The sequence below is a fragment of the Typopeltis vanoorti genome, chromosome 11 (assembly GCF_054136105.1).
Source record: "Typopeltis vanoorti isolate ZY-2024b chromosome 11, IOZ_Tvanoo_1.0, whole genome shotgun sequence".
In the NCBI taxonomy this organism is placed as follows: domain Eukaryota; kingdom Metazoa; phylum Arthropoda; class Arachnida; order Uropygi; family Thelyphonidae; genus Typopeltis; species Typopeltis vanoorti.
In genome coordinates, this window is record NC_143559.1 from 33,030,503 (window position 1) to 33,042,608 (window position 12,106).

General features: G+C 34.4%; 1 protein-coding gene across 1 annotated transcript in view; it reads right to left on the bottom strand.

Moving 5' to 3' along the window:
* The window catches only part of LOC150101422 (uncharacterized), a 274,314-nt gene extending 263,235 nt beyond the window's left edge, over positions 1–11,079 (bottom strand). Inside the window, exons 1-2 of the mRNA XM_090400110.1 lie at positions 10,986–11,079; positions 918–1,121 (exon numbers count right to left, since the gene is read on the bottom strand). The gene's annotated coding sequence lies outside the window, so the exon portion shown is untranslated. The remainder of the gene's footprint in view (positions 1–917; positions 1,122–10,985) is intronic.
* Positions 11,080–12,106: the final 1,027 nt, after the last annotated feature.

Genomic DNA, 12,106 nt, shown 5'->3' on the forward strand with positions numbered 1-12,106 from the left:
GTGATGTCCCCACACTTGAAGTGTGATGTCCCACACTTGAAGTGTGGGGAAGATTGGTCATAACTTCTTTGGAATTTTTCAGATTCCAAAGAAGTTATGCTTTCCACATATGAACTATGCATGCTCTGGTTACCTGGTTTTCAAGGGGATGAGGATATCTTAGAATCCAGAAAAGATTCACTGTGTCAGATTTTTGGAATCTGAAAAATTAAAGGAATGCAATTTGCAGAGTCTTGTAAACAGAAGGAGAGGAGATATGATTGACATAAGTTGGTGAGGGGGTTGTTACCAGTTTAATATGGAGGAGATTTTTCATAGAGGGAGATAAGGAGGAAGGGGGAAGAGAGAGGGGGGGGGGCTAATGTAGAACAAGAAGCCATCCTGAGAAGTTGTATAAGGAAAGTGTGAGAAAGGAAATGAGGATAAGGTTTTTTGCATGGAGAGAGATTGGTGAGTGTAATTCACTGCCTCAGAGTATGGTGAGTGTAGAAATTGTGAAAAGATTAAAATTATGATTTGATGATGTTTTTGTTTAAGGGTGTTGACCTCCTGTGATGAGTCACTTGACGCCTTAGAGGTCTGATGTTAATAAATAAATGAAAACAGAAATTACTTGATGCTTTTATTTTGTTTTCATTATTAAAAAAAAAAACTATCTGCCAAAATTCTGCATTTGAATTTGAAACTTACTATTCTCCATTATTTAGTACATTCAACCATGAGCAAACAATTTCAGAAAATAAACACGTTCAATTAACATAGAAACATGATTTTGTTAGCCCTTTCAGCCAACATATTTTACCCTCTCTGCAAGAGCTGTGAAAAATGTAAAAAATTTCATAAAAATTAGTCTGTGATCATGTAGCCGACATAATAATATATTCAATTAAATAATAATAAAACTAAAATATACTTACTACTGCAGTTGACTAGATTAAACGAAGCTACCCGGGTTCCTGGTAATTCAAAGCCCTGCTGATCAACACACCAACATTTTTGCGTTGCATTGTTACATTGTATTGGTTTAAATTCTCCATTTTCTTGACATTCTGGAATAAATACATTGCCAGATCTAGCTGCTTGCAACTGACTTTTCAAAAGTTTTCTTAGCTGTTGACAACCTATAAGAAATGTAATACCAGAAATGTGATACTATATACATTTTATATGTGGCAATTCACATATAAAATGTATATAGTCCAACACAATACACCAGAAAGTGCTTAATGCAAAAAATGTATTTATGGGTACTAAAAATGTTTTGGTTTAAGCAGAATATCAATGGCATGAAATAATTCAAATTACTGTGAAGGCTTCTTATCATGATCAATCACCATTAACAACTCTGTACCCAATAATTAACAGCGGTGATTTATTCTCAGAATAATAAAAGTTGTGCATACCAAAAATGAATATTAAAAAAAAAAAGGAAACTGGAGAGAAATAAAATTTATATTTTAACCCTTATACTTTGCACAAACAAACACACACAAACACCAAAAAAAATTAAATCTCTCTCTCTCTCTGGCCATATATATATATTGCCCTACAATTCAAAGAGGCTCAGTGCATCTAAAGCACTGCTTTAGATGCACTGCACCCCTCTTAAATGCTAAGAGGGACTTCAGGCAGGATGCAAATCATATTATATCCTTAGATAATCAAGAGAAAGGGGGGGGGGGGAATATGATAGAAACACATAAGCAGGAAAAGAAATCTGATTGGAAAGATATAAGGAAGGTTTATCAACTCACAGGGAAGAAGAAAGAACAAGGGGGGAGGGGGTCTGCTCTGGACACTGAGTAGGAGTATAATCATTAAGGAAAGAAATTAATTTTTATAGTAAGTGATCAAGGGCTAACCTATCATGGATTCTTGTCAATCCATATATTAATAATAATAACTCTCTCTCCATTATTATTATTATTACGTGACACCCCCAAGGAGTCCAAAGACTCATTGAGGGAGAGCACCCAGCACTAGTCCACAATTCTTGGTCTCCACTACTTAACTCACCAACTACAGCGAACCACAACTACCATCATCATTTACACCAATGTGTAGATGATGATGGGCAGTAGATGATGATCATCATCTACTGCCCACCACCACTAATTTTCACAGACAATGACAAACATCCATGCCCACGGCAGGATGCAAACACGCAGCCTTTTGGCTGGAGAGTGGATACGCTAACCACTCAGCCAGGCTGGCAAAATGTGCCACAGAAAGGGATTTGCCATATACAATGATATAGAGAATCTTATGTAAAGTGTTGCAATGCTATCCATATAAACTCAGCCACACCCAAGAGCTGTAAATGGGAGATGTCAGTTTCCAAAGATTGCCCTTGGAACATCCTATGGAATGATGAAGTGGAACTTCATGTTCAAGGAACATGAACTCAAAATTGCCTCATCTGGGCTAGAGAATCCTCATGCATTGCAATGTAAGTCCCCTCACATTTGCTAAAGGTTATAGTATAGATAGGATTTATAGCCAAGTTTGTTATTGAGCTATTTTCCTTTGAAAAAATCCAGGAAACCAGGACTATGAACTGCGCAGTCCCAACTGCACATTATTGAGACATGTTGAGCAGTTTCATTATCCTGCAACTGCAGCAAAAGGGATGGCTGAATACATGTTGATGCAAAATGGAGCACCTCCCCAAAAAGACTTCTGTGGTCTTACACAAAGGCCAACACATTGAACATCACCTCCACTGATCATCCGGATCGCTTCACAACATGTCAGCCTGATATGTTGTTCTTTGTACCATATTATTTTATGAAATTATTGAAATAAAAAACATCATCGAATAACTCACAATCATTCACATTAATGTAATTTTCTCCCACTCACAGCACCATACCTCCCCTATCAGTCATTTTTGAACTTTTTTTTCTCTTGTCAAAATATCCTCCACACGATCCAACTGGAAGAATGATGGTACATTGTGCCCTTCAATTGGAAAAGGTCAGTGTTCAATTTTCGCCATTGTGATGAGAGGAATCTTCATATGGGCTCTTTCAATTGTTAGGTGAGTTAGCTAATCTAATATATGGAAGTAGTAGGATTTTTTGTCTCGGAAATTTGGGTTTTTCGTCCCACATACAGGTAAATTGGCCATCGCACACATGCCATTTACAGACAAAAAGTACTGTTGTTGGTGGTGATGGGTGGTAGATGGTGTTGATGCTAGCTGTGCATAGTGGAAGAATTAAGTGGTAGGGGATATAGTCAGGTGTATAGTGGAGTGCACTCTCATGCTGAGTTCTTGAAGGTTATGTAACAATAATAATAATGATTTCATAGCCAGTATGATATGAATATTCAGGGATGGCTCGTGAATAGGCACTGCAAAACTGCAGCACCCCCAATTTTTCTTGATATATAAATATATTTATTACTTTATTTATATTTGCTTGTAATATTTAATTTTATCATCAACAATCCTATACAATTATCTTATTTTGTATAAAAAATAAAAAAATCCATCTTGAGGCACTTAGGAGAGCAAAGGACGTTAGCAGCACTGTGTTTACCACATTGTCATATTGCCACTTGCACAAGTATACGCACGTCATAGTGAGATGCGAGCTATTAGCATAATGTGGCACTGTCCGTCGCGCAGTTCCACTGTTCTTTATATGCAGTTTGTGCCAGTAGTAGAGTGTTCGTAGTGCTTATCGTGTCTACTCCATCAGGATAGGTTAAATGCACTGATGATTTCTACAGAGAAAAAAATTCTTCAACAGTCACACAAACATCAAGGAAAAAGTTATCGACCTTTTCACTCAAAACAAAACAAGAAGAATGGATTTTATTTTTAAGTAATTTTGAATTATACTAAACTGTATAATTTTTATCGATAATAAACAATAGTTTTTTCATGAAACAAAACAACAAGAATATATTTTATTTTTAAGTAATTTTGAATTATACCAAACTGCATAATTTTATTGATAATAAACAATATTTTTTCATGTTTAATTTTTTTTTTAAATTTTTACCATAATTTTGATATTTTATCCAAACATGTATACACTGTACTTATAGTGTGTATGTATATTTCAAAAGTTGCAGCACCCCCATGATTTCAAGCCACAGGACGCTACTATTGATAATTATTATTATTGTCGTGACGTTCTATTTTCATGTTGTGTTCTAATTTTCCATCTTGTTTCGAGTCACTCTTATAAATAAAACAACTAATTGCGAATTGATCACCGATCCAAAAGTAGAGAAATTTATAATTATACTGCGCCACCCTATTTCCAGATTAGTCTATATAAAATAGTAGGATCAATTCTTAATTAAGTTAGCAGTCTTCTCATTAGGCCAAATTATTTATTACTCTACTTGGGGCACCCGCAAGATTCGAATTTTTTATGAACGGTGCAATAAAAGGGAGTTCAGGCAAACACAATATTTAGACTAACAAAATAAAACATTTAATATATGATATATAGCAAATACATGAATTCTACTTTTAAATGAAACAATACAAATAACTTAATACATCTTGCTAAGTCACTCATTACAATTCAATGTTCTAAACTTTAACATACAATTCACTGCTTCAAAACTATAAATTCTCTTAACTCAAGTTAATAAAACAAAACTTCTCATTTGATAAGTTTACACACATCTATCAGTAGTACTTAATGTTTAAATTCACAGCAGGCACTAATCAAGGTAGGCATTGTTCCAAGCAATCTTATTTCGGACCTTGAACTTCTAAGATACGCTATAGTTAATGTTAGAATGAATGAACATGTATGACTACTCTTACCAGATACAATCTTCAATACATCAATTTATTGCGAGCACACTTATGAATTAACTCATTTGAGCTAGCGGAACACATTAAATAAAATTCTCCAACGCTTTAACTGAACTACTGTTAATCGCGCTTCACTACTCTAAACAACAGCGATAAGGTACTGATATCCTTCCTTGTTTACTTTCCTGCAATTAGTTAAATTCGTTATAATTCTTCTCAGGGCAACATAGAATTAAGACGTAATCCTAGACTAACTGGAACTAATCAGAATTTCCCATTGAATGTCCAGTTCTTTATTTATCCGATTACGACATCAATTTTCCTCTATAATAACAGCTGATTTCACTTGCAGCTGAGTATAAGATTCACTACGTTTCTTGCTTACTTCTAAACACTATGCTCTTGAATTTCTGCCCTAAAGAATTTACAATTTTCTTTCACTTCCTTGCTTGTATCCTACCTTCCTTCAGGCTCCGCAAAACTCTTACTTATCTCTCATTAAAATTCCTATTCTCCTTTTTGGTTCCAAGGTCACGCACTCTTCGACTCGTGCTTGTTTATTTCATGCGTCTCCATGACAACGCATAAACGCAAACATTTCGCTAATGTAATACAACGCTCTACTCTTACATATGTGATTACATAACGTTACATTTTCACAAATAAGAATAAACAGAATATTTGAGCTACTTAATCAGCTCTTTCATTACGTATACAATTATTTATAATAACACTTTTCGTTACTTTACATATATATTTCAGTTATCATAAATTTCTACACATATTATTATTTAATAAATTAATAGTAGGTTAAGTTTAGAATAAATATTTAAATAGTAATCCTTAATTAAGGAACAATAAATAATTCTTATACAAATTATGATTAATATATAATAAGTAATGTTAAATGTGAATGAAAAAAATAAATTACACAACATAGTTTCATTCACAATTTAACATTATTATTGTATAATGATAAAGCGGCTGTGAGTCCCCTTTACAGTGAGGTACAGCACCGTCTCAGTCCCCCCAAATTTTATCCGGGCTCAGAACTGGCACAGCTGACGAATCAGGCCTATGGCTGGATCCGTATTCCTGACTGTAATCTGTGTGTTCACAGGACCGGTTTACCTGCTTGCGGGATGAAAACCTCTAGATAAACTGGGGGAAAAAATCCTGCTGTTCACGAATTTTTTTCTGTGTAGAAATCATCAGTGCATTTAACCTATCCTGATGGAGTAGACATGATAAGCACTACAAACACTCTACTACAAAGGATCAGATCTATGTATACCCAAGTTATTGAACTCCAATTAAGAAGAGTGATCGTATAGTCTTAACTTGGTAGGTTGGCAAAGTGGAAGAAAGGATATATGTGAAAGTACAGGACAGGTGATTATGACAAGCTAGAAATGGTGCCATAAGAATCATAAGAATTGGCAATAAAATGATGTTAGTAGTGCACGGGAGATGGTGAAGGAGTATCTGAAGGAAGTAATATCAGATTGTATACCACAAGGAGGAGTGAAGAATAAATCTGCTAGGAGTTAGATGGATGAGTAGTATCAAGTAAAATGAATAATGACTATGGAAAGATAATTTTAATTAGTGCTGATGGTAGCAAAGTGATGAAGGTAGACAAAATAGTCGAGTTACTAATCACTGGCCTGGTTGGCCAAGTAATTAGCATATCCGTTCTCCAGCCAAGAGTCTGCAGGTTCAAATCTCGAGTGGGCATGGATGTTTGCGATTGTCTGTAAAATACTACTGCTGGTGGTGGGCAGTAGATGGCATTGGTATAGTTGCAGTTCATTTCAGTTGGTGGATTGAGATGGAGACAGAGAGTTGTAGAGTAGTTCCCTCCCTCGATGAGGTGTCACGTAATAATAATAATGATGATGATGTGACAGGTATTGATGTGAGAACAAAGGCTGATGATACTGGAAATACTTAGGATATTGCAGAATCTCAATGCAAATACAATTGTAATAAGATGGATTATTAGCAAGCATATTATGAGAATGTGCAAAGGAAACGACATTGCCTCTCACTGGACTGCAAATCCCAAGGGAGGTAAGGAGAGAAAAATCATTCTGTTGCAACAAAAAGCTATGAGACCGTGGCAGCATATAAATCAATTAGTATCTCAGAAATCCTAATAAAAGTATTGGAAAAGTTTATTCAGCAATTTACTAACTTTTTATAATAGAGTAACAGCTGAGTTGAATAAAGGGAATGAATACACAATGATAGCGCTGTATTTTATAAAGACCGGATGCCACATGGAACTCTTTTCTTACACAAAGTGGAATAAATGGGGGTGAAGTTAGTGATTTGGATATAACGGTGACTGATGGACAGATATTGTACTGAGGAGCAGAATCTGGGAGGTCTAGGTGGGCCATAGGACTCTGTGCTTGGAACAATGCTGTTAATGTGTACATTAATGATATAGGAAATTATTCCAAGGGAAACATTCAGTATTTTTACTGATGATAAAAAATTAGGTAGCATCATAATTAATCCAGGTGATATGGAGAACTTGCATAATGATTTAAATAGGCTGAGAGTATGGGCAAAAGATAATGCATACCAGTTTAATGTGGAAAGTTACATATTTTGAGATAAAAAGATTATAAGCTTTATACCATATAGATGGAAATGTACTCCAGGAAACTGATGAAGATAGGAATAGATTTGTGGGTGTTGGTGGATAAAAAGTTAAAAGTTCAGAGGACATATTACAAAAGTGGCCAATTAGCTCATGCAATTACTTGGTTATTGATGAGTACTCTAACAAGCAGAGATATGGAAGCTACCATTCCACTTTTATATAAGGCCTCGATACAGTCACATCTGGTTTTGCTATGCACAGACCTAGCTACATGGGTTTCTAGGGAATGAGGAAGTCAGGTGAACATTCCACAGACAGCTCAAGAATGATGAGCTGTCTGTGGTATGTTCCATATAAACAGAATTAAGGATCTGTGGGTTGCAAAAGTTGGTTAATAGATCAGGGGGAAAAAAAAAAAAAAAAAGAGGAGTGATATGCCATCCTACTCAGCTCCTTTATCTGATAGTCAACATCCAAAGTGGAATTAAACATCTTTAGGTATAAAGATGTTTAATCTTTATACCTAAGGATGTTTAACCTTTATACCTGATGTGAGACCACTAACCACTTATTTAGTGCCTGAAGTGTCTTGAAGAGGTTCCCTATTTAGTCTCTATACAGGATTTCTGAACTATGAATAAGAAATACACAAATTTATAAAAATTTTAAAAAAAAATTTATAAAACAACACTAATTTGTAAGGTTTACAACCTTTCTTGGGTGAATGTTACATAAAAAAATATAGCAAACCTACTCACTTGGCACATATATATATATTCACAAACTTTTTGATCATCCCCTGTTCCAATAGAGCCTGAAATCTTCATTCCAGTGCAGCTTTTTTATTTGATTTTTATGGTGCAAAGGACATCAAAGTTCATACTGCAACAGGACACAGGTTACAACAGTACATATGGTAAACGGTTAGTAGGACAATCACAAACATCCATGTCATTGGTAGGATTCGAACCTGCAGCTTTTTGGCTGGAGAGCAGCTATGCTAACCACTCAGCCAACCAGACCAGCTTCAATGAGAAATCTCTCACTGCTGAAATTAATCATACAATGCCATTTGTTATTTGCTTTATATGATAGCTGGATAATTAACCAAATACTTAATCCTGCCCCAAAGTCCTATAAAAACTTTATAGTTATTAAAAATGTTTTAATAGGACTGATACAGAGGAAATTTTTCAGTACTTAGCTAGAAAGGTAGAGAATGACCTATAACAATGGATCGTTCCTGAAAATTCAGTAAGACTTTTGTTAGCATGGATGTGAGGACTAGATATTTCACTTCAAGAGTCATGAACAAATGAAATAGGTTGCCAGGTTCTGTTGTGAATGCTCTATGCTTTATCAATGCATTCTAGGAGATATATGATGGATATGGTATGGATAATGTAGGTTTTTCCCAGTCTGTCTTTGGACTCCATGCAGGTTACATGAAGTACACCAAAAATATCATGCTTATTACAGTAAAAGTAAAGGTAAAAGTAATTTTTTTTTTTTTCAATTCTGCATATGTTCCAAGGCATAGTTCACCAGGCTTGATTGTCCATAACCAAAATTAGAGATGTATTTTATTATTTGCTTCTAAGAAGCAGATATTGGCTGATTTTCTAGTCTGCCCATTGTGGACCAACTATAAGAAACAATGAACCCTACCAGAAACTGAAAAAAGAAGAACAGCCTGTCTGCCCAAAGTATCACATTGGGCAGATAGACTGTTCTGTGGAAAAAAGAATTAATGAACGTCAGTATTATATTGAATACATGAAACCTCAAGTCTGGTCTGGCATAACAGAGTATTGACACTAAACACAGTATATGGAGGGATGAAGCTTGTATTCTCCATAGAAGCAGTTTTAAATATGAACACCTTTTTCAAAGTGGCAAAGCCCTTTTACATCAGGTAAATCTGAATCGGAATGATTCTCTCTCTCTCTCTCTCCCAAAAGTTTGGGAGATTCTCATTTTATGTAACCATCAAAAAATAGTTTTAATATTATTTAATATATTAATTTCTAGCACATGGCAACAATTTTTAATTGGTAAATCGATTGTTGTATGTATCTTGTATTTCCTGTTTCGCTTGTTTCTATGCACTGATGATGTACTGTTATTTTCAGTACAAAATATCTGCACTTCCATTAAAGCTAATTACTGTGGTTATCGTGTAATTTTGTTGTTTATATTCATGCCACATTTACCTTTAAAGACAAGACAGAAAACAGTGATTGCATTACTATAATCAGCCTGAACAGAAGTTCAAAGATTGGGGCAGGATTAAGTATTTGGTTAATTATCGAGCCATCATATAAAGATGGTTAATTATTGGTTAACATATCTGTTAGTACATGGTTAGCATATCTGCTCTCCAGCCAAGAAGCTGCAGGTTCGAATCTACCAATGACATGGATGTTTGCGATTGTCCTACTAACCGTTTACCATATGTACTGTTGTAATCTGTGTCCTGTTGCAGTATGAGCTTTGATGTCCTTTGCACCATAAAAATCAAATAATAAAGCTGCACTGGAATGAAGATTTCCAGTGCTATTGGAACAGGGGATGATTGGAAAATTTGTGAATATATGTATGTGCCAAGTGTTTATATTTATATATGTTTGCTATATTTTTTATGTAACATCCACCCATGAAAAGTTGTAAACCTCAAGAACTCATTGAGAGAGGATATTCTCTCTACTGAACAAAATTCACCATCTCCATTTCCTTACTTAAGCCATATACCATCCAACATCAACAGTATTTTTGTTTGTAAACTGTGTGCACTTTTCTGACCAATTTGCCTGTATGTCAAAACACATTCCAAATTATTCCAGTCACTATTCGTGAATATGAAATAAGATTTCAATTCTACTGATAACAAAATAACAATCCCACTACTGATAGCAAATTTATTTTTTTAATTTAATTTAATTTCTTTAACACAGATACAGGGCAACACAAGTAGAATCAGTGGTCGAAAAGTATACTGATTTATGTGGTCAACTACATCTGAGATAAAACTTTTTATTAAGCTTTTATTAAACCTTTTTAAACTTTTATTATTTATTATTATTATTATTATTTGACACCTCCAGGGAGTCCAAAGACTCATCGAGGGAGAGTGTGCCAACAGCATCGAATGATTGGTTCCCTTCCAACTACTAACCGCGCTCAAACTTACTTAACTGAGCCATTAGTAGCAGAGGCTCTACCAATCGACCAACCTTTGCCGGCAAATTATTATTAAAGTTTTTATTAAAAAAAATTTAAACTTTTATTATTAAAGTTTTTATTAATTTTTTTATCTCAAATGGTACTTGATAACATAAAATTAATGAGTAATGTCTACCTTTAATCTTTTTTAACCGTTTAGAATTTTTTTATTAAAACTTTTATTAAGCTTTTATAATTAAACGGTATTTAATTCCATAAAATTTACGAGGACTGTCTACCGATTAATCTCACTGAATTAAAGGATAATGGCCAAAATTATACAAAATAAAGCGACTTTAACATTTGAAACTTTAAAACAACGAGCAAATTATTAAAGAAAAATAATAATAATAAATCACGTACACAAAAATCAGATTGAATTGCTACAGAAAACAGCTTTCCCTCTAGCGATCAAAATAAATAAACTTTTAGGCACAACAGTTGAATTTGGCCTAGTCCTTAAATAGGGTATGCTCCATAGCCAAAAATTACTTAGCTTTTTCATTCATATTGTTAAACATTTTAGGAGCGTCATGATTTTCAGTAATATAAGGTATTAAATATACTGCATTAATCACATCTTGGATTTAAACAATATATTACATGAACGAAATGAAAGCAAGGCCGTTAACCCACGGCGCAACTAAAGGAATGTCCTAAAAGCGGGAGGGAAAAAACGGAAAAATTGTATCTCAATCATAAAAACAGTGTTGGTGTTTTTTTGATTGAGATACAGTTTACAATTACATATATTCTTGAATTTAAGGATAGCAAAAGAATGCTTGTCTAGTGGCAATATATACCTTAACAACAGTTCTTAATTAAAGGAAAGTTTATGGAAAATTAAAATTTTTATGAAAGCTTTTTTAAATTGATGGAACTAAATTGATATAGAGAGCAAAAATAGATTTTTCCCTTTAACATGGGGAGAACCAAGACATACTGAAGAGGAAATAAGAAAGTGTTATTCTTGTTTAATCTTGAAGCACTTCTGACCAAGTAGTTAGCGCATCCGCTCTGCAGCCAAAAGGCTGCGGGTTCGAATCCCGCTGTGGGCATAGATGTTTGTGATTGTCTATAAAAGTACTAGTCCTGATGGTGGGCAGTAGTAGACAATGGTGTATATGTCACGTAAGTCATCTCATGGTGGAGGTGTCACATAATAATATAATAATTATTCCAAGAAGGGGATAGGTGCAAGCACTCTTAGTCCATCATTATTGAGCTAAAATGAAATGGTGACTGATTTCCAACTTCATCAGCGCTAGCAAGAACAGATTGAAGGTGATAAGAGCATACTACAAATCAGCACAGATATACACAGCAAAAACACGAGTATACTAATTCATAAATATTTTTCTGTCTGTATCAGTTAGCATGTATTGTCGAGTTTTTGAAAACTGATTAAAACTGTGAGGGAAAAAAACCTGTTTATCTCTAACAAAAATCAACTAAAAAAACTCTCGGAAATCGGAAATGATAAA